Source organism: Microtus ochrogaster, chromosome X (genome assembly GCF_000317375.1).
Source record: "Microtus ochrogaster isolate Prairie Vole_2 chromosome X, MicOch1.0, whole genome shotgun sequence".
NCBI lineage: Eukaryota > Metazoa > Chordata > Mammalia > Rodentia > Cricetidae > Microtus > Microtus ochrogaster.
In genome coordinates this window covers 21346630-21370879 of record NC_022026.1, presented here as the reverse complement: position 1 = coordinate 21370879, position 24250 = coordinate 21346630, and the positions used below count along the sequence as shown (strand labels likewise).

The 24250-nt window shown below is 43.8% G+C and overlaps 1 protein-coding gene and 1 long non-coding RNA gene across 2 annotated transcripts in view; one reads left to right on the top strand and one right to left on the bottom strand.

Annotated features, from left to right (window-relative positions):
- Positions 1–24250, bottom strand: part of Hdac8 (histone deacetylase 8) — a 221761-nt gene that overhangs the window by 180224 nt on the left and 17287 nt on the right. The gene's annotated exons all lie outside the window — the stretch shown is intronic.
- On the top strand, positions 16571–22806 carry LOC113457436. The gene is made up of 4 exons (XR_003378007.1): positions 16571–16657; positions 17910–18013; positions 20411–20466; positions 21321–22806. It is a non-coding gene; the product is annotated as an uncharacterized LOC113457436 (long non-coding RNA).

Sequence of the window (24250 nt, the reverse complement as noted above, 5' to 3'; positions counted from 1 at the left end):
GCCTTACCTCTGCAGCCTCTGTTTACTCCCAGGCCATGCTCTTGAAGAGCAAACACAGTCCCTTGCATCTCTGTATCTGAGGGCCTCAGAAACTCCCACCAGTGGCCAATGCATGCTAGGCACTCAGCACTATTGGGCTGCTGTTTCCATGTCATGTCTCCTCCTGCTCTATTGCTCTGCACTCTGCTTCCGCCACCTCTCTGCTGCATTATGGTTTAGTTCAGAAGTTTCCCCCTCCAGAGGCTCAATGAATGCTTGGCCCTCATGTGGTGTGCTATTTGGAGAGGTTTTGAAAACTTTAAGGTCTGGCTAGCAGAAGTAAATCACCAGGGGAATTACCTTGGTGTTGTACCTTGTCCTGGACCCCTCTCTGCTTCCTGTCTTCCATTAAGTGCGTAGCCTCTGTCACATTTCCATTGCCATGACACTTTGCCTCACCACAAGTCCACAATTAATAAAGGCGAGGACTGTGGATTGACCCCGCTGAAACTGTGAGCCAAAACAACTCTAGTTTTAAGTTAGTTATTTGACCACTTCTGTCAGAGCAACAAACAGTTCTATCAAATGGGTAACAGATGCCACAAACAACAAGGCCCTCATTGTCACCTTTATAACATGCTTTTCCTCCTGTATTCTTACCATTACTTTTCAAGCCAGCAACCTGAGTGTAGTTTAGACTGCCTGCCTTCCTGAGTCTGCTGCATCAGGGCTCCCTCTAGCCTCTCCTCCCTATTTCCTCATTACCGCCCCCTGGCAGACTGTACCAGTCTTCCTGCCCCTGGGCTCCCCACCCCTGGATTTCATCCTCCACACTCCTGCCAGAGTTATTTTTGTCAGAGAAACATCTGATTGTGTCACTTCTCCCACTTAATGATCTTCTCTGGCTTCCCACTGCCTTCAGGAGAAGTCCAAACACTTTAATGCAGTACACAAAGTCCTTGGGGAGCCAGCCCTCCCCTGAGTTTCCAGCTGTGTCTCGTGCCGCTGACCCAGACATACTAAACTCTTGATGCAGGTCCTGTTTTCTTGTATCTCCCTGCCTTTGGATGTCTACTGCCCTTTAAAAAACCCTTTCCTTTTGCATCTGCCTGAAAAAGGCCTCTTTGCCCCTTAAGACTCAGTCCAAGCACCGTGTCACTGGGAGAACTTCCAAAAATTCACACAGATCCCACAGCTGCAGCCGAGATTCGAGTGCCTTTCTGTCTGTGCTTCCCTTGGACCATCTCCCCATGGTGACCGTCACATTATGATAGCATGTTAGTTTATGTTTCAGTCTTTGCCAGCCAACCAGGAGCTTCTGGCAGTGAAAGATAGCCTAACCAACATGTCCTATATGTATTCTAGTATCTGGCATCACTGTCTGGAACATAAACACAGCAACTTAATTTTTTTAATAATGTAAGTGTATGCCTCTTTGACTTGACAAATGTTGATCACTGCCTAGCAGCCTATGCCTGGTAAAAATCCCAGGTCACTAATAGATCGCCCAGGACATTGTAGGTATGCAATAAGTACTGAATGACTGACTGAAGCCAAGCAGAGGCAGCTCCTTCATGACTTCCTATCCTTGGTTAGAGCTGCTTGGCATTACTGCTGGCTACCACTAGGCATCCTCTCCCTCTCCCAGAACACTGGTGCAATAGACTATCTACATGACCATCCCTCTTCTAGACTGGGATGCCCTTGATGATAGAATTTTTGTCTGCTCGACTCTCTTTAAAATCACGAACACAGTGGCCACTATGCAAAGGATGTTCAGGAAGCATTCACTGAACGAATAAACGGATGAAAAGTCTTACGGGGTCTCTAGAAACAGGTGCATTACACTTTTGCTAAAAGCACAACTAGGAAGACCAGTGGCAATATTTTAGTTCAGCAGAAGAAATGTTTTCTTAACTTTGAAAGTGACTTGAACATCAAGTGGGTTGTTGTAGGGGTGGGTGTGGGGGAGGGGCAAGCTCCTGGTGATGTGGTAACCAAGAAGTTGTTGGGAGAGCACTTGGCAGTGACATAAAGCAGGGTGTTTCAACAGCAGATAGGGTTATGGTCGGAAGTTGTCATGGTGATAGTAGGGGATAGGTGGGCTTCCTTCTAAATGGAACAGTCATCAATCCCTGCAGTGGTACCTGTGCCCTGGACTACTGCTTTGCCATCTTCCACCATTCTCGGCCAGCCTAGGCTCACTTGGTTGCTCCTGCCTCACAACCGTCTCTTGAGTGGGAAGATGCATGGCACACAGCAGGAGCAGAGTGGCTGTCTGATTACCTGGATCTGATTAGTCAGATACCAAACCTCATTCCTCATGTTCACGGACAAGGTTTGGCTTATACTATTCATTAATGATTCATATGGTAGCCCTCATACACAGCAGGCAAGGTCACAAACAAGGCACTTAGAAAGGAAAACCAACATGGGTCTTGTGTTCCAGGACTTTACAGTGTAGCAGGACAGTGACGCTGTGGGCCTTGTGTTCCAGGACTTTACAGTGTAGCAGGACAGTGACGCTGTGGGCCTTGTGTTCCAGGACTTTACAGTGTAGCAGGACAGTGACGCTGTGGGCCTTGTGTTCCAGGACTTTACAGTGTAGCAGGACAGTGACGCTGTGAATACAAAAAGGATAGCACAGATCGAGCACAGGCCTGTAAATACCCACGGAAGGCTAAACAGCTATGCACGGTGCTAGGGTTAGCATGTGGTCAGCAAGCGCTCTTCCACTATCCCCCAGCCCAGGTGTCCATATCTCCATCCCTGGACTCTATTTTAGTGTGACGCATGTGGCAAGAACTCTGTGTGTGATTATGTTAACGGTCTTGAGATGGGGAAATTATTTTGCATTATCCAGGTGGGTCCTAAATTCAATCAAAAGCATCGTTAAGGAGGAAGGCAGAGGGGGATTCAACATGGGAGAGAAGCGGAGTGAGAGAACTAAGCAAAGAGGCTGCATTGGTGGCCCTGGTGATGGGGAAAGAGGCTGGGGAAAAGAATAGCTCAGTACCTAGCACAGGCAGGGAAGCAGGCTTTTCCCCAGACCCAGAGAGGAGTCAGACACTGGGCTCCAAACCTGTGTGAGGATAAGTTACGGTGGCTTTCAGCCAGGACCCTGGCCTTGATTTGTTAAAGCAGTGATGGGAAACTAATATTCAAGAAACACTTTTGAATGGTTGATATTCTTTTACAGTTCCATAAAAGAGATAAAGACACAGAAATTCCCTACAGAGTGGAAAAAGCCTAAAAGCCTTGAAAACGCTCCAAGGAGCCTTGGCTCATTTTCCCCTTGCTTCGCTTTCTCCCTGACTTGGGCCACCTTGGGGAGTGGCAATGCCATTTACCGCTTGTCCAAGGCGTGTTGAAAGCTGTTAGTCTCCTGTTGTCACACTGGAACTCTATATGGGGAACATAGCCAGGGCTGTCAATTGCTGAAGTGCAGTCCCCTGCAGCCCTCCTGCATGTCATACAGGAGGAGAGAGGGCCTCCTCACGGAATTCTGACAGCAATTAGAAGCCGCTTTAAACTGTAGTCCTTTACTGTATATTGTTTTGTGTTCTTTTATAATCATAGCATATATTAGAGTCTTAGCGCCAATCTCTTAAAATCTTTAATGGTAGTGATATTATGTCTCTGAATTTTTCAGGATACTAGACATTCCCAGAGTAGTTCAGAGCCAGGTGGTAGTGGCACACACTTTAATCCTAGCACTCAGGAGGCAGAGGCAGAAGCAGGCAGATGTCTGTGACTTTGAGGCCAGCCTGGTCTACAGAGTGAGTTCCAGGACAGCCAGGGCTACACAGAGAAACCCTGTCTAGAAAAACCAACAGACTAACCAACCAACCAAACATCAGCCATCTGGGTAGGGGAAGGCAAGGAGTGTTTCCTTGTGCTTCCTCTTCAGGCCATAAACAGCTAGGTGAACCTGTCTGTCTAGCTCTACCGATTACTGACAGGGATATTACCACGGTCATGCTCATATTTGATACAGTCAATGAACACAGAACAATGAGAATATGTGCTTTCTACCTTCTACTTTCAATGACCAAAGATTACTAAAAACTTAAGAAATTGTATAGTAGACAACATATATTAAACATGTATGTATATGTGTCTATACACATATATAAGCAAAAATATACTACAACAGTGTCAAAGTCTTAGAAAGTAGCTCAGTGGTAGTGTACTTGCCTGGAATGTGGGTTTCATCCTCAGCACTGGGGAAAAGGAAGCAAAAATAATTAATTCTGCTACAGAGTAGGAGGAATACCAAGAACACCACGAAGGTGACAGTTAAACTGTTCCTCAAAGGAGAAGCAGCTTTCCAGGAGAAGAGGTGTGGTGGGTATTCTAGAAAAGCGTGGGGAAGCTCGGGAGTTGTAAAAGGAAGAATGAGTGAGGGCAGGGAAGGGCTGGGGGCTTGGTGGGGAGGAGTAAGTCTAGGCTGTGAGGCTGAGCGCAGGAGTGTCTGGACTTGTACGTTATATGCAAAGGGCAACTGATATGCCTAGTTTATATATAATACATGCGAAGTACACCTCCACATTGAAAATCTGCAATGCAAAGAGGATGTGTTTGTTACGGAATTATTACACAAAGAACTAAAAATGGGGGTCTGGAAAGATGGCTCAGCGGTTAAGAGCACTGACTGCTCCTCCAGGGAAAATGGGTTCATTCCCAGCACCCACATGGCAGCTCGCAACTGTCAGTAACTCCAGGATCCAACACCCTCTTACAGGCAACATACAGGCAAAACACCAATAAGGAACTAAAAAACAATGATCAATATTAGTTTGGAAGGGATGGTGTGTAAAAATAAATATGTGTATACACACACACACACAAACGCAGAGTTTCAGTTTGGTTTTTCAAGACAGGGTTTCTCTATGTAGCCTTGGCTGTCCTGGAACTCACTTTGTAGACCAGGCTGGCCTTGAACTCACAGAGATCTGCCTGCCTCTGCCTCCAGAGAGCTGGGATGAAAGGCATGTGCCACTGCCACCTGGCATGTAATTTTATTTTAATTAAATAAATAAAAGAAAAAAGGGAAAACCCCTCAGTTGTATAGCCCAGTGTGATAGTACATATCCTAGCACTCAGGAGACTAGGGCAGGAGGAGGCCTGTGCATCTGAGGCCAACCCGAGCCACAGAGGGAAACCCTGTCTCAGAAACGCCAATAATGATAACAAAGAAAACGAGTTTTATGAAACATGTGAACTGGGGGTTGGAGAGATGACTCTGTGGTTAAGAGCACTTGTTGCTTGTGCAGAGGACCTCGGTTCAATTCCAGCACCCACATGGTGTCTCACAACCATCTGTAGCTACAGTTCCAAGGGATTTAATGCCTCCTCCTAACTTCTGAGGATACCAGGCATGCACACTGTACACATACATGCATGCAGGGACAACAATCGAGAAGAATAAAAATGTGAATTTGACAAATTGCAGTGCCAACTCTGTTTTCTTATTCTTTTCTTCCATTGATTAGAAGCAACCCAAATGCTGATTCTTCGAGAAACAAATCATTATCCTTCCTGGACTAAAAATACACAGTGGGTCCACTATGAGAGCAGCTAGTTCTGATCCTCTTTTTTAGAAAACAGCTCTACTGCTCATCCACACAACCAATTTTAAAAGATTCTTACCATCATGCAGAGAAGCTCTCCACTCCTCAGCAGTCACTACTCTCTGTCCCTTCCAGTACCCAACACTGCCCTGGGTGCCAGGATAGATGTATCTCTTGTGGATAATTCATACAAACAGAGCCTATAATTTGTAGTCTTTCTGGTTAGCTTCTTCTTAACACAGTGTTTTCTACCACTGAGCAATGGCTCTTGCCCCTCATTCCTTGACTGCGAAACAAATACCCCACTGTGTGAACATAGTCCATTATGTTCATACATTTGCCAGTTAATATGTATTTGAGCTGTTTCCACATTTTGGCCACAATGAACATTGGCATATAAACTGCATGGACATCTATCTTTTGTGCGTTTACAGTGAGAGGTGGGGTGGGAGAAGAGACCCCTTTAAGAATATCATTTCTGGGTCATATGATAAATCTATATTTAATAGTTCTCTTTTTTTTTCAGACAGGGTTTCACTGTGTAACAGTTCTGGAACTCGCTCTGTAGACGAGGTTGACCTCAAACTCACAGAGATCCACCTGCCTGAATGCTGGCCAATAATCTGTATTTAACTTTGGCAGGACTACCAAACTGTTTTCCAAGTGCCTATACTATTTTAGAGCCACTCATTCACATATGAGGGTTCCAACTTCTCCATGCTCCTGTGAATGCCTGTCGATTTTTTTTTTCAATTGCAACTATCCTAGTGGGTATGAAGAAGTGCATTTCTCTAATGACTTACTATGTCAAACATCTTTTATGCCACTATTGGTGATCTGTATGTCATCTTTGGAAAAGCAACTATTCATATCCTTTGTAGATGTTTCAACTATTCTTTTTATCGTTAAATTGTATCAGTTATGTATAATTTTCTTGGCTATAAGAACTTGCAAATGTTTTCTCCCACCCCCACTATATTGATTATCTTTCTACTTAAAGATATCATTTGTAGTCCAAAGTTTTTCTTCTGCTCTTGAGATAGAGTATCATTCTGTGGTCCAGGCAGGTATTGAACTGGAAATCCTCCTGACTCAGCATCCCAGAGCTAGGACTACAGGCCCATATTACCATGGCCATCAAAATTTGTTATTTATTTATGATATTAAGGATTGAATCCAGGGCCTTGCATGTGCTAGGAAAATGCTTTACCACTGAACTATATATAAGCCTGTCTTTTATTTTTTCAGGTAGGGTCTTGCTAAGTTGCAGCTTGAATTACAAATCTGCGCCACTATACATGGCAATCTTTTTCTTTTGCTAGTTGTAGGGTATTGTTTGTTTGTTTGTTTGTTTTGGTGTTCTGAGAAACCACTTTCCCTCCCAAGGTCATGCAGATTTACTCCTAAGTTATTTGCAGAGAGTCTTAGGTTTGGGTCTTAGGTCTTTGATTTATTTCAAGTTAACTTTAATATAAAGTGTGAATTAAGATTCAACATCACTCTTTTTCAAGTGATATCTAGTTATTCTAGCATTATATGTTCAAAAGACATTGATTTTCTTCGTTCAATGGTCTCAATACCATGACAAATATCAAATGACCATGGATATGTAAGTGTTTGTTTGGGGAGGTTTGTTTAGTTTTTGGCTTTTCTGAACCCAGAATCTTCCGCATGTTATTCAAGTATTCTACATCTGAGCTGTTTACCTGGCCATGTATAGGTTTCTTTTATTGTTTTGAGACGGGGCCTTGGTAAGTGGTCAGGCTGGTTTGCAGTTTCTTATCTAGCCTAGGCTAGCCTGGAATTCACTATGTAGCCCAGGCAGTTCTCAAGTCTAATCTTCCTGCCGCAGCCTCCTGAGCACTGGAGTGTGAGGAGTGTACCAACACGCCTAGGTGAGGTTTGTGCAACTCTTTTCCCCTCCATTCATATGCCAGCGGCAGGCTGCTCTTATTACTGCAGTGTGCAGTCTTTCACCTTTGTTCTTTTCAGGACCATTTTAAATATTCTGCATCCTCTGTAAGCCCACATGCATTTTAAGATCATGCTAATTTTTGGAAGGAAGACCAGGATTCACTGCTAACCAGTTAAAGAAAATATATACCAATTATCTAAAATGTCTTCCAGAAGGTGGAAGCAGCAAAGGAAATACATCCCAGCTCATTCATGAGGTCAGTATTATTATCCTGGTAACACAAAGACATCACAAAAAAAAAAACCAAACAAACCACAGATTGACGTCCCTTATAGACATAAAAATCCTCAACAAGTATTGGGAGATGATTATATTCCTTAAGCAAGTGGGACGTATCCCAGGAAAGTGTTTGGTTTAACATCTGCAAAACAACAAAATTTACCATTTCAATAGCATCAAGGACTGAAACCAAGTTATCATTTCAGTAGATCCAGAAAAAGCATTTGACAAAATCCAATCCAATCCACATTACAAATACTCATTAGGAGTGGGATATATCCTTAGCTAGGTAAGAGGAACCTACAAAACTCGCATCTAGCGTCTTACTTAAGACGACGGAAGACTGGGTACTTTCTTCACAGGACAGGGCAGACCAAGGATGCCCGCACTCACCACTTCTGCTCAAGACTGCCCTGTTGGATCTAGCCAGGTAATTAGACAAGAAAAAGAAAACCAGGGCCAGCAAGATGGCTCAGCAGGTGCAGACATGTGTTGCCAGGCCTGATGACCTGAGTTCAACCCCTGGGTCCCACTAAGTAGAAGAAGACCACTCCCACAAGTAGTCCTCTAGTCTCCATACGAATGTGGCAGCATACCCCCGAAAGAATATATGTAAAACATGAAACCCCAAAAGCTCATAGTATTTCTGTACAGTAGCAAGAGGAAAATCAGAAAATCCTATTTACAATAGTGCCAAAAGAATAAAATCCATGGGTCTACATCTTAAAAAGGGAAAAGATATAATATGAAAATTGCAAATGTTGAAACTATAATCCAAATAAATGGGGGAAAGTTATAATTCCTGAATGCACATTCTCAAACGGCCTGCCCTTGCAGTTAGCGATGGTGGTTCCAGAACTTGGTGGATGTCAATTATGATCTGAAAAGATAAAGAGAATTGCCACTGCTTTCTCTGGTGCGGAGGATGCCCTTTTAGGAGTGCATGCACATCAGACGTTTTGGGTGCTTAGCTGTAATTAATGAGCTAGAAGCCCTGTAACCCTTTTAATATTTCTGTCTACCATTTTCTACAGAACTGCAGTTGTTGAACCTCCTGTGAATTTCCATGGCTGTTGCCAGGTCAGGACAAAGCCACTTTCCTAGCTGTAGCTGTAGCATTGGAGAGAACCCCCACCCCATCCAAGGTTGTGCTTAATAAGGTGCACTCGCATTTTCAAACAAGGTACATTTTATTCCGTTTACTTCCAGTAGCAGCTGATCAAACCTCTTAAGCTGTTCTGGGAATATGGTATTGGTACTTCTATTGTTGCTTCATTAAATGATGCCATTTGTGCCATTATGGGTAATTTCTGCTTGAGAGCAGGAATGGTTACAAGAGATCAGCAGCAGGGAAAACTCAACTGATTGGTCAGGGGTGAGGCGTACCAGAGATGGAAAGTAAGATGGCTTTCCCAGAAATTAGCAACGGCCAATTTTTCTCTGTTATTTGCTCTTTTAAAAACATCCTTTGCCCATCTAATTCTAATATGTAGTGCCTGGCTCTTCTCTCTAGATAGTGCTTGCTATCCTGCTTTTATGCTTTCTCTTACACGCACATCCACACAGCTCGTGTGGCATTACACAAAACACGGAAACCAAACTCCCTGAAATCCTTTCTTTAGTTTATGTGAGTGTATAGACTAGTTATTTGATGTCTGCATTTTTCAAGTAGTAACACCAATATATGCTTCACGATAGATGTGTTGCTGAAGAATCATGCGATAGCTGATGTTGTCAATCAATCTTGAACTAGTCAGGGATGTTAAGTTAAGGTAGTCAGTAGGGGCGTGCAGTCACAACCAAGAGTCCCTCTATAAAATGAAGGTTTTCGACCATATTTTTGTATCTATCCTTTGGCAAGCAGCACATCATTTTATTTCCAGAATTTTCTTAAGTTGAAGCACACCTGCATTTGGTCTTTAAAGACAGTGCCTGATGGAGGAAGGTCATTGGTTAATTAAATAAAGAAGCTGCTTGCCCTGATAGGTTAAAACATAGGTGGGAGGAGTAAACAGAACAGAATGCTGGGAGGAAGAGGAAGTGAGCGCAGAGACGTCATGCTCCCCTCTCCTGGGCAGACGCATAGCTCTGCTCTCTGAGACACATGCGATGAAGCTCCGACCCAGGATGGACGTAGGCTAGAATCTTCCCGGTAAGACCGGTGCTACATAGATGATTAGAAATGGGCTAAATTAATATGTGAGAATTAGCCTAGAAGAGGCTAGATAGAAATGGGCCAAGCAGTATTTAAAAGAATACAGTGTCCGTGTAATTATTTCGGGTAAAGCTAGCTGTGCGGGCGGCTGGGGTGCTGGGGACGCAGCCCCAACGCTCCTATTACAACAAGTGCCAAACCACCATTGGAGCATACTTGCTTGCTTTCCTAGCTACTGGGTATAAGGGTTTAGAGAATGGGGCTGGATGTGGTAGTGCATGTCTTAAAATGTTTAATTAATTTTTTCATACAATGTATTTTGATCATATTATTTCCTTTCCCCCAACTCCTCCTAGCTCTTCCTGCCCTGTCTACTCATCAATCTTCATATTCTTACTATGGATACTATATCTTACTGGTGGATACTATATTAGCCTTGTCTCTTGAAACAGCTATGCCATAATAAGCTTTATTGTTTTTGTTCGATGAACTGAGAGTAATCATTGTTTCCTGCATAATAAATATTTTCCCCACGGTAAGGCACAATACCCATAAAAACAAAACAAAACAAAATATTAAAATCAAAACAAACAACCCAGTAAGACAAAAATACACCAAAATATACACAAAAAAACCATGAAGTCCATTTTGGGTTGGCCAACATTCCTGGGCCTGCCCTGGAGTGTTGTTGATGGGTCCAACGGCACTGCATTGGAGAAAACGGCCTTTCCCTTGCCCAGAAGATACCAACTGCAAACAGCTTCTTGGTGAGTGGTGGGACTTTGTGTCCACTCCCCCTTTCCAGTGCTGGGACTTCGCTTTACACCTGTGCAGGTCTTGTGTGCGCTGTCACACCTCTAAACCCAGCACTCAGAAGGCAGAGGCTGCTGGATCTCTGTGCGTTCAAGGCCAGCCTGGTCTACAAAGTGAGTTCCAGGACAGTCAAGGCTACATACAGAGACCCTGTCTTACACACCCACCCTGCCCCCTCAAGATCTATAGAAGGAAAGATAAGGGAATGTATCGTTGTAAGGTAGGAATGGTTAATATATTAAAAATTCCAGTGTTTCCCTATCTAATGTCCAAACCTTGCTGTGCTATTTTCTAAGGACTCTTTCCTGACCCCTCTTCACTACCCCTGCAGGGCAGCTGACATGGCTGTCAAATGCACAGCACTGTGGGAACTGACTCAATGGCTTTTACAGATCAGGTTTTAATATTGACAACTGATTGTTTCCTCTACCAGAGCTCGTTCTGTTACTTTAGTTCCCATCTATGCTCAGCAAGCCTTACAGGTGTACATGTTCTACAAACGTAAGCGAGAAATCAGGATAGGAACCAAGAAACCTAGGTCTCTGCTTCGTTTGCTTTTCTACCATAAAATTCCTAATCGAACTTACTGCCTTCAACACAAATGTTAGCACAATATATCTAAAAGGCATTTATAAAAATAAAAATATTACCTATTCTAATTATATACTTCATATTTTTCTTTCAATAAGACCCCAATTCTGATTTAATACAGCTAAATAATCAGTTATGTGCACACCTGCTTCTTACCACACAAAATATGCATGTACACAAAATGCATGCACCTGATCATGGGAAATCAGAAATTAGTCCCACATAATGGATTTTCTTTTAACCACCCACTTGACATTTCTAGTCCACTTTAAGGGCTCCGTGCCTAGAATTGGCAGCTCTAGGAACAGTGAGATCAGTCTGTCTACAGTTGTTCCCAACCTTTTTTGGCTCTGGTACACCTACACTTGCTTCCAAAAATATACCCCACAGTCTGGTGCTCAATGGAATGAAAATCTTCCCTGAGCTATTAGAATATAAAACAGAGTAGGCAATGGCCATAGTTCTGCATTTCCGGGTACTCAACAACACAGTGAAGCAAAGCAGCGTGGAAAGGCACACCACTGGCCCAGCACCTGCACAAAGAGGATTTTCGGCTATTTGGCTTTTCCCCCAACTATTTTACAGCAGGCTTACATTTATCAGTCTACACCCACTGGCTTGACCTTCCTTGAGACTGAGGATCTAGTTTTAGAGAGATGGCTGGCCAAGGGAAATGGTGTGGCCAGTAGTGTCATTCAAGCATGTGAAAACTGATGGGTTTATACAAGGATGAAAATCATGGTTTGGCCTTTATCTGTAATATATTGGAACTGCCCAAGTTACAGATAATGCCTGGAAGACAACCAATTTTTAATCAGAAATAAAAAAATGCAATTGAGGACATAAGACAGATAAATCATGTAATCTCAGACCTGCGTTCAATATTGAGCCTATTCCAAGTTGCACCTAATAAGAGTCAAGGATCCTTTATTAATCTGAGCATCCAGAAACGTCCATAAAATTTTTTCTTGGGAGTTGAATCCCAACGATTTATGTCATAATTTATGTGATTAGCATGCATTTCTTAAGTTTTCTTAAATTTTGCTATTGCTTATTATAAAATTTCTTTGCTTTTGAGGGCAAACAGAAGTCTTTGAGTTAATTGACATCACTTTCTTTATGGATATAAATACACCTTCTAGTAAGTTTACTGCAAGAGAGTTCTGGTCAGGACATTAAAAATAAGCATTTAGCAACCTCCACGATATTGCTGTGATCAGTGGTTCTCAACTTTCTGAATGTTGAAACCCTTTAATAGAGTTCCTCACGTTGTGGTGACCTCAACCACAAAATTATTTCATTACTACCCCATAACTGTAATTTTGCTACTGTTATGAATCATAATGTAGATATGTGATCTGTAGGCTATCTGATAGGAGACTCCTGTGAAAGGGTCCCCAACCCCCAGGTTGAGAACTGCCGACCTACATTAAACGGTCATATCTCTTACAAAAGAAGAATATATTGGACAGAGCCATGTGTTGTCCCACAGCTTTCCTTAACATAATATTCTGCTCTAACTTGCCTTCAGTATTCCCTATATCATCAGTAAGATAAAACTCAGCTTTGAGGAGAGCGGGGGAGATGGCTCAGAGTTTAAGAGCACTGGCTGCTCTTTCAGAAGACTCGGGTCCAATTCTCAGCACCCACATGACAGCTCACAATTATCTGTAACTCCAGTCCTGGGGGGGGGGCGGGAAGGGGAATCTGATGCCATCTTCTGGCCCTTTCAGGTACTGCATGTATGTGATGCACAAAAATATGCAGGCAAAATATACATAGACATAAAATACAAATAAAAGCCCAATAGCAAAGAAGTATGTCTTTAATCTAAGTGCTCAGGAAGCAGAGGCAAGTGGATCTCTGAGTTTGAGGCCAGCCTGGTCTACAGAGGGAGTTTCAGGACAGCCAAGGCTGTTATACAGAGAAACCCAATCTCAAACCCCCCTCACCACCAAAAAAAAAAAAATAGAAAAGAAAACAAGGGTTCTTACTATTCTGACATTAGAAAATATAGAAAGTAAATGATCAACAAATTAGAAATATATATTTTGAATATGCATCTACAGTTTCCATTTAACTTTCCTGAGACAAGGCGGTAGCATGAGTCTGCAGACTGTGGATAACGGAAAGGCTTTCTCTAGAGAGAACACCGGATTTACAAATCACAAACTGAAGGATATTCACCCTCCTTTTGCAAGGAGCAGTTTCAGGATCTGCTCCGAATTAAAATAAAAAGAGGTGCTAAGAGGAAAAAAAAAGAAAAGAATAGTTGTATTTCTTGTTCTCCTTGAAAATATTCCATTAAATAGACTATGTCATAGATAAAAATATTTGTACTTCTGAAAACTGAAAATCATGAAAACAAAGTATGCGATGCATTGGCAGCCAAGTAGAGCCTGGGCAGTCCTGATGACGCCCAGGGGGCCTGGGTGCGCTCCTAGCAGGAAAGAAAAGGGCAAGAGGGAAAACGAGCTGAGATCTGAATCAGCTCCTGATTGCAGGTCTCACAGATGCATTAGTGTGGTTCCTTTGCTGTACCAAGTGTGCTGTCATGCTTGTGTCAAGCATGTGACAAGCAAAGGAAACTATGGCGTGTTCAGGAAGTCTGTAGTAGCTGTTCATTTTTAAAATAATATTTTTTCTAGTAAGTCAAGTTTATTAAAAAGTTCTATTTCCAATTGAAATTATTCTATTAATAAAAAATCCACAATACTGAGGGCTTAACTCATAGGCCTAGATTAAGGGCAGTAAAAGACTTCAACCATGAGCTGCCAACAGGTCAAGGACTCTACATTCCTCAGGAATCCAGCTCGGCCACAAATCCAGAAACTGAAATCCTTTCCGCAAATTTCAATGGGATCAATGATTATAAAGATAATAAAGCAGGCTGTTAAACTTTGCTCATCCCAAACAACTCTCTAGCCCTAAAGCGCATCATAGACAGCAGGCTTCTCAAGCAATGCAATCTCTGTGTGCAGAAGTAGAGCTAATAATTTCCACGGACTCAAACAAGCTCAGGGAGTCAGGGTCTTTATCAGCTGTCTGCCCTTGCAGGGGAGGGCGTGCACAGGTCAGCCCAGCTTTAAAGACTCTCGGCCCAAGTACCCAGTTTACCCAATGGTCTGACACTAGCATTTTTGCAAGTAAACAAACTCCATGACCATTGCTCTTCTTGCCTAATGATTCTTAAAGAACAAAGTTCCACGAATAGCATATCTACCGGTAGCTTAGGAACTGATGCATGAATTCTCAAGGGACATTCCGGCCACAGTAATTAGTAAATTAGTAATTAGTAAAACAGATTTCAAGGTGACAATGTGTTGATTCCAAACAGTCATACTTCCATTAAAATTATAACTATTTATCAAAGACACATGAAAGAAATCAGTTCAGGAGAAGACTAAACAGATGCAGGAGCATAGATGAAGACGGGATGGAAACATGGAAAAGCCAGTGCCTGGAGTATGAATGAGTTCATCGAGAACACTCTTGCTGAACCTTGCACTCCCTCTAGTGGTTCCTTCATTAAAACGCAACACTTACGTAACAGCTCAGCGGGTTAATGTTTCATGAAATCAACTACACTCTGACTGCTTATCTAACTTTGGGATAATCTCTCTAATCTCTCTCTCACCCCTGCCCCTAACCCCAACCTCAACCTCCCTTTCCTCCCCTCCCCACTCTTTCTGCTCTGATAATTTCATTCAGTCTGTTAAGAGATTACCGTTGATTCAGTCAACATATACTGAGAGCCTACGATGATAAGACATTTGCTAATCTTACCAGTTTAATTACTTTATTTTCTATTTCCTAAACATTGACAATCAATAACTTGACTGGTAGCACTCGCACCAATGGCTGGAAATTCGTATTTCCTCCTTTTCTTTCTGCCGTCTATTCCAACTTTCCCGCTCATTTGTCTCTGCAAACATTTTCACTGGGGATGTGCTATACGCTCGGTACAGTTCTAGGCAGTGGAGCTCCAGGCACGAATAGAGGCCACACAGAGAAAATGTTATGAGAGGACCTTAAGGGAATGAAGTGGCATTCTTTGAATGAGGAGGAAGTGGGGACAGCAATGGGAAAGGCCTGGGGCCGAGCACCAGAAGTCCAGTGGCTAGACAACACTGAAGGAAGGAAAAGGTTAATAGTTTTACCAAGGAACGGAGACAGGAGTCGTTGGTAGGGATGAACAGACCACAGCATGATGGGCTTTTTTTGCTTTTACTCTGCATCAAACAGGGAGGCAGACAGCCAATGCAGCAGAGGAATGATGGAATCTAACTTATTTTGTAAAAGGGTCACTGTGGCCGTCCTGAGAACAGACAAAAGGGACAAAGCTAGAATCAAGAACACTAGCTGGGGAGCTGCTGCAATAAACCAAGAGAAACGTTAGTTAGTAGCTCGCATGAGGGATGTCAGGCAGGAGGTAGAAGGACATGACAGATTCTGGACATCTGAAGACAGAATTACTTTCCTTTGAAAAATCATCTAAGAGATTGGATGTGAATCATGAATAGAAAGAGTCAAGAATGACTCCAACATATTTGGCTTCTATGGCCTCAAGGATGGCATAGTTTTATTTTGAACATACTGAGTTCAGGATGTCAACTCGATACCCAACAATCAATTTACACTTGACCATTCTCTATCCTAGGCAGTCACTTTTGAGGGGCAGGGGACTCCCTGACCTGAGGGTTCCCCTTGGAGCACTTTGCCGGTTATCTCAGCACAGTACAGGGGGTTTCTCTTCAGGAGTGCTGATCTAGTCCTATTACTCACTCCTGCTGCCTTCGCAGCACCAACCTGTCAAACTAACTAACTAGGACATTATCTTTCAACTCAGCTTCTCTACAGCTTTCGGGATTCGGGCAGAATGAAGGCAGATACTTGGCCAGAGTATCACACAAATGCACTCTATCTGGGTTCCCCTCGGAAACTTCATGAACCAGCCCTTCACAGAACACATTTCTCTTAGCATGCTTGTGTTCCAAGTTACCGGAACAGCCCATTAAGTTCTACTTCCGGCACTGAACAGCCTTTCTAAACCCAAAGCACCGGACGTGTCCACATTCCAGCCACAAACAGTTGCAAAGGCCCAAGGACCAAGCAGTCAGGTTTATCCCAGCCACGAAGCATGTCCTGGTACCAATTTCTGCCTTAGTTCCTTTTCCCGATGCTGTGATAAAATCCTCTGACAAAAGCAACAAAAAGGGAAGGAGGTGGTTATTTTAGCTTAATTCCAGGTCACAGACCATCATGGCATCAGGAGCTTGAAGCATCTAGTCTCCTTACATCCTATCAGAAGAGGAATGAACGCATGGCTGCTTCCTAGTTCCTGTTCTCCAGGTAACAGTCCAAGATCCTCTGGGAATGTTCTGTTCACAGGTAAGAGAGGTCTTCCTACATCAATTAATGTAACCGAGATAACCTCACACAGGCATGTCAGAAGCCCATCTATCTCCCAGATGAGTCTACTTCCTGTCAAACTGATAAGGTGTTACAACGTTAACCATTACAGCACCTCTCTATTTTGATGTGTAAGTATGTATGCATGCATGTGTGTGGACAACACGTATGGAGGTCCACGGTTGACATCTGAAGTTTTCCTCATTCTTCCCCGCCTTACTCACTGAAGCATGGTTTCTAAATTGAACCCAGGAGCTCACTGATACAGGCTAGCCACTTGCTCTGCGGATCCTGTCTCTACCTTCTGAGCACTAGAATTACAAGCGGCTGCCACCTCCACATTGTATTTACATGGATTCTGAGGATCGAAACTTTGATCCTCAGTATCTTCATGTTTTGCCACCAAGTGCTTTATCCACTGAGCCATTAGCTTCAACGTGCTTTTAGATCACTGTTTCCAGTTTCAGCTGAAAACAACATTTTCCACCTACTTGGGCAAGGAACTCGATATTTTTGCCATTCCCCTTTTTTTTATGCTCAGCAGCCAATTAATCACCAAGGGTTGTTTATTTATTTGCTAAATATTGCAGGCTCGTGTCACCCTTATGGCAATCTTCCTGCCTCATTCCCCACATACTGGGAGGACAAGCATGTGCCAAGGAGACTGGCTCCGTCACTGAGTTCTGCTGGCGACGCCGACAAGACCGCTCCGGCACTCTCTCTCCTTTTCACATCTGTCGTTGCTATCCTTGTTGCTGCTTTCATGACCCCTGAGCTGGCCACTGAGCAGAACACTGTGATCGTTTTGCCTTCATCAGTAGGAATGAATAGAGGAGTTCAGTTCTTCCAGGGTCAGGAAGTAGGGGTGGAGGAAGGGGCAGGGCCCAAGTAAGAGTATAATTCACTCCCAGTCCTGGTACTTGGGCCTTAAATAAAGGGACTACCAGACTCACACTTGAGAGAGTGCTAACGTTGATTGGGGTCAGCATAGCTATAACAGGATTATCAGAACAGTGTCCCCTGGGCCCACCCACCTTTCCTCGTCAACAGCTCTGCCAGTCAATCAGGCAGTAGGCCAATTGTGAACCTGCTAGAAATCTGGCTCTCTGTGATGATACAACTGTTCCCTTAATATCCTACTAAAATAAACAAACAAATGAATAGGAAAAATAAAAGAACTGCTCTCTCTCAGATTTCAGGTCTATGGGAGCACGCTGCAGGGTACAATGTAGCCGCACTACACCATGGGCTAGTGAGAGCTGAGAGGAGCGACCGTGGCGGAGGAAGGGCACAAAGGTAAAGCAGATGTTCTGCTGTAGGAGGGCACTGGGTAGACGACTGAAATTCATTTCAAAGATTTCTGGGCAAGAGTCCTTCAAGTTTGGGTTTGGGGAAGTGGATCTGTGCTGAAAGGCAATGTATCTGGTGTCACCCAGCTAGAGACTCCAGTCGGCAGAATTCATATAGAACTTAACAGCACGCACTCTCTGGGGGTTAGTGTGTATCAGGAGCTCCTGTTCTTTATAGTCCATGGTTAGTATTCCTTATAATACAATGGCTTCACGAGATAGGTACTATTATCATCACCGCTTAGATGTCAAGAAACTGAGGAAAGAACTTCTAAGCTATTTAAGGTCAATGTAGGAGGCGACAGTGCTGGGATTTAAACCTAGACAGTGTGGCTTCAGAGTCCCCTATGTTTAAGCCTTATGCCTTGTTGGTAAAGACCAACTGAAGTGTCCTTGCGGACTGCATGTATGAGCTGTCTAGGAACTTAACAAACCCTGGTTACTGATGCTTAGAGCGGGCATGAAGGAAGTTTGCTGGGGAAGTGTGCTGGAGGGAGTGGTTAGGGATGAATACTGGAGTCTGAACGAGGTGGGCCTGCTGACTCATCCAGCTGCCACTACAGAGCAGTGCTCTGGTCCTGCTGAATGGGAAGGAACTCTCAGGGGAAGAAGGTAGCAGCACCTAGTTTGTTCTGGGCGAACAGTAAGAGGGGTCTACCAGTAGTTTAAAGACGTTATAGATGTGGGGAGAGGAAAATCCTCAATGAAGTTCATTCTAACAGCGGTCCAAGTGCCAGGAGGCTACCCTTAGTCTGCTTTATTTCAACTGGAAGGATAACAGAGGCACACGAGAGGTAGGCCAGGTACAAGGCAGATAAAAGATCCTTTGGAGCCAGAGTTTTCAAATAGTATTGACCCTCAAAAGAACCCAGAGAGAAACTGGTTCCAACTGAATGCGTTTATGCTACAGCCCTAGCAGGTCTGATCTAAGAATAGTCACTTTAGGATGAACACACAGGTAGTTTGCTGATTCTCCATCAGTTTATATGCAAAGTGTGAATAGGCTGTGCCGGCCTGTTGGAAGAGGAACCATGGTTGGGCATGGTGCATCTAGGAACATAAACCTTTAGGCTGTACCATGATCAACTCGAATCTTTGTGTACTATAACATCTGCCTGCTGTCTATGCTATTGCTAGAGGTGAATGACTACAATGTTGGGCTAGAACCAGTTCCATTGCTTCCTGATAATCTAGTCTCCAAGTCTGCCCTGGCTGCTCCAGAAGGTAATGGTTTGGGCTCCTAATAACATACTGCCTCTTTCCCTTTAAGGAAGCACCTCCTTATCTTCCAAGTGGCCTTGATCACTAAGAGCTCTGGTTATTACTTGGGGCAATAGACCTTGGTTGGGTCCAGCTTCCTAAAGAATTGGTACAAGGACAGGGATCAGAATATCCTGATCCTTCTAAGAGGGGACAGTACCCCTACCTCTGCAAGCTGATGACAGTGGAGACTGCAGGTTGTCTTGGCTACTTTTCAATTGCCATGGTAAGACACCATTACCAAGGCAACTAATAAAGCATTTAATGTGGGCACACAGTTCTAGAAGGTTAGCTATGACCATCATGTCAGGGAGCATGGCAGTAATCAGGCATGGCATTGAAGCACTGGACAAAAATGAAGAATGGCACGGGCTTTTGAAATCTCAAAACCAGCCCCCAGTGACCCATCTCTTCCAACAAGGCCACACCTTTTAATCTTTCATAAACAGTTCTACCAAGCATTCAAATATATGAGCCTACGGGGGTCTTTCTCATTCAAACCACCACACAGCCCAAAGTTGAGCAGAAGTAAATGGAGACCTTAAGTTACTAGAAGGTCTTGTGTGTGTGTACGTGTGCGTGCTTGAGAACTAAATAACGTTATCTTAAGGGGATGGATACTGGGGTGCTAAAGATGCAGAGGGACCATGGAGCTGCTGCCGTTTTCAGTCACCTAGGAAACTTCATTTCACAAAGGTTCACATCCAGCTCATGCAAACTCTGGCACACACACAAAAATGTAGTTTGGAGGGAGGCGCTATGTTCATTTCTGCAGAATGAGCCTGGGAAACGTGCTGCTGTAATCATTGCATTAGCACCTCGCCCAGAGAGCCTAACCAAGAACACTGCCAAGAGAATCACACCTACTCTACGAGGGGCTCAACATCTCATCTGCTGCAGGGAGGCGGGAGTGCTGTACAGGAACTTGCTGTTCATTACCGTTCCTGATCTAGGTAAGGTCTGTGAAGACCATAAACTTAGGAACTGATTAGAAGGTTTCAGATCATGGAAAGGATTTTCTGGATAGTAATTACACTGACAAGATTATACCAACAGAAAGATTCCCCCCCCTTTTTTTTTTCAGAAAGCAGCTCAAGACCAAGATGAAGAGATAGAGGATCTGATAAAACCTGCTCCAAGGTACTGACCAGACTTTGGTTTTATAGAACGCCTTGATATGAAGCTGAGAGAGAGAGTGCCTTTGCTGATAAATCTTGAACATCAAGGTTTCTAAATCATCACTGCTGTCAGTTTCTTTATTTGCTTCAAAGGTGTGAGCTGGACTGTAGCAGAGTGAGAGGTTGGTTAAAAGGGGACTCTCTGCAAGAGTAGGCATGGTGTAGGAGGGTGGAGGCTTGCTGGTAGCCATACCCTGAAATAAAACTCTGATATGGGTAGCACAATAGTCAAATTTCAGACCAAAGTGGTATAACCAGAAAGGGAAATGCCAGTGTACCAGGCCTGGTCTCAGCTGCACAAGCAGCTAGAGCTACTGAACCAAGGGCTTTGTCTGAGAGGTTGCCTGAGATGCCAGGGTAGAATCCAGTGTGGGTATGGTAAATGACTTTTTAACCAACACTTATTAAATACCATGATCTTTAATGTGATTATCGCATTTAATCCTTATAATCCCATGAAGTGGATATTATTACTACCTGTAATTTATGTGGACGTGGAGGCCCAGAGAGGTAGTAACTGATGGATCTAAGAATTACTGAGGCTCAGAATGGCTGAGAATCCTTAGGTTCTGTGTTCAGAATTAATGGCACTTGGATCCACTATGATAGTGTCTGTCCCAGCTCTACAGGGACCATAGGAACATACCTCATTCGCTGGAGGGTAGGGGAGAGTGCCATAGGGACTTAGTTGGTTACTGCTCTAGTAGCCAGGTAACAGTTTTGTTATGGAGAAACTGGCCCCTGATCAGTTAATATGTATCAAGAGAACAGTTTGGGCTGCCCACTGATTTCCCTGGTACTGTGCTTGTTTGGTAGGTGCCAGCGTGGGAAAGGTCTGAGCATCAAGAGACAAGGACCCATGGATGAAATGAGGTGTCTGCCTTGGTGGTGAGATGACGTGGCTGTCTTGGGATCCAGATCTCCTTTTCATGTAGTTATCTACATGTTGGTAAGGCTGGAGCTGAGGACAGGTGGGTGGAGGAGAACGTTTGGCTGCCACGGTAACACGTTCTGCTATGTACAGAGCTCTTCGGAGAACTGGGCCTCTAGTACAGTCACTTTGATTTTCTCCATCTGATATATAAAAAGATGGGGGCTCCTGGGACTCCAACTCTTGCAGACTGACCTTAACTAGACAGTAAGTACAAGCTAGAAGCCCGGCTCTGCCAGGCCACACGCAACAAAGCCTTCTGTCTATCATTCACTGCCCCCTGGTGGAACACACGGGAAACAACAACATCCGGAACAACCGCCTGGACAATGATCTCTTTTTCCTACAGGGGCGGAGGCAAAGATGCTCTATGTGGTCAGGTGGAAGGCTGCAATGCCATGCAGTGAGAGGGAAGAAGACAGAACTGAGGGCTGGAGAAAAGTGTAGCTGAGCTGAAGATGCAGGATGAAGAGAGATGTTGGGAGCTGAGATTTAGAACCAAATGGAGACAGACATACCAGGCAGGTGAAGGGCTGAGGACTAGCTAAAGGGAACAGCCCAATGTCATCTAGACAAATTGAGGAAGTTGAGTCACTGTCCTGTGGCAGGTTCTAATAACCCTCTAGCGCTGTTTACAATGGTAGGGTGAGCTCCATTTTAAGAAAGTCTGGATGGAACAAAGTGAGTCCCTAATAGATTGGCCTCAGAAGAATCCAATGACTCAAAGAGGTTCCTGGGTAAATGAAATGGAAAAGTGAGTCATTTCACACGGAAGCAGGCAGCCTGACAGGCTTCTCCCCTTGCTCATAGGTAACCCCCACATTCCTGCCACAGTCATCTATGACGACAGCCCAGGCAGGCCTTGAACTTGCAGACTTCCTGCTTTGGCTTCCCAAATAGCTGAGATTACTGGTTTGTGTCAGCAGGGGTGACTCTCCCTGGCAAAATTAGCACCATTTAACTGTGTGATTCTGTTTTCCATGAAGCCTAGCTCATCTTCTGTCACTGTCCAGTTTACACTATAGCCCGCCCCCACCTCCGGCAATATGAGCTCTAAGCTGGACCTGAGGCCTCCCTGCTTTTTCGGGTGCTGCTTCACATTCAATTGTTGTTGATTTCATGTCTTATTTTATGCTGCTCTGCCTCTGCAAATGCTGTTGAGGCTTCCTGACATACCCTTCCTCTACCTCTTTAGATGCCCGGCCCGGTCCTTTTCACCCTCTGAAGCTTCATCTACCCCGTACAGATCTTCTCTATAGTACTGCTTCTCAACCATTTTCTCATTACCGTGCCTGGCTCCCACTCCAGGATCCCTTTAAGACAGCTTTCCTTAATCACCTCCTCCTGCCATGAAATTTTAATATGGTAGATACACTGTACATCTGTTTATGTACTGAGTCCCTCTGGACGACTATAAATTACTATAACACTAAAGTTAGTTCACCTTCAGTAATGAATTTTTGCTCCTCCGGGACACCATCACCCATGTGGTGAATGTATGCAAAACAGGGTCAAACACTGCTATCCGAATGTGTCTTTTTGCAGCTCATTTTCACTGTTGCTTTCTGCGGGGAAAGTCATTCTTGAGACTTCCTAATTCTTTGACCCCCCCAGATAGGGTTTCTTTTTGTTGTCCGGTCTGTCTTGGAACTCCCTCTGTAGACCAGGCTGGCCTCAAATTCACAGAGATTCACCTGCCTCTGCCTCCCAAGTGCTGGGATTCAAGGTGTGTGCCACCATGCCCAGCTGACCATCCCTTCTCAAAATCTCACCATAGTCTTTTACGACCATCCCCATGTGTGTGTCCTCTGGGGATGGAGTCCAAAGCTTCACACATGGTAACTATGTGCTCTACACTGAGATAAACCTTAGTTTCCTTTAATAACTGTCATTCCGCAAGGCTCAATATTTGTTTTATCTCCTCTATTTTATGCATTCTTTCCAGGAGATGTGGTTTATTTTGGTAGTTTTATTACCTATGATGCTATTAAATATGAGCCTATCATTTCACTAAAGTGCTTGCCCTTAGCTCCAGTCTCTTGCTGTTATTAGCATGGTCTATAGGCTAGTGGTGGGCAGCCTCACTGAGGGTTTCTGTCAATAGAGATTCCCAGGTTTTGTCCCAGACCTCTTGAACCACAGTTTGCATTTTAACAAACTCCTAAGATATTCTGTATGCATACTAAAGATAAAGAAGGCCCAGGGCTGTGTCCTATTACCAGCTCTCTAACGGATACTGTCAATAAGATATAAACACATCAATCCTCATGTACCTCAACAGAAGAGTCATCTACACACAGAGTCCACGCTGCCCACCTCTTCTATGTCATTTCTCTCTACCTGGTCACATTCCTAGCTGTTCTACTGTAGATGGCTCTTGACTCTATTTCCTCTTCTATGCTAATCACCATTGCTATCATCTACTCTGAGGTAGATTACCATTGAAGGCCTAGCAGATTTCCTGAGTCATAGCCTCTCTCCCTCGAATTTGTGGGCTAACTACAGTTAGAGATGTATTTCTAAGCTACAAGCCTGAAAGAGATGGAACTCTTGGCTAAATTCCTTTCAGTGACTCTTCAATGTGGAAGTGAGGGTTCTGGCATCCAGAACAGGGTTTAGGAAATCTTTTGAAACTATAAGGAAAATTTGTGTTGTTTTCATTTTCAAGGGACAAAGAAACAGCTTTCATTAGATTTTCTGAGGTGTTCTAAGACAAAGTCAGTTAAGAACCACTAAAGAAAGGACCAAGTTGACAAAATCGAAACTATCTAGTTTGGCATATAAAGACCCTCCCTCCCTCCCTCCCTCCCTCCCT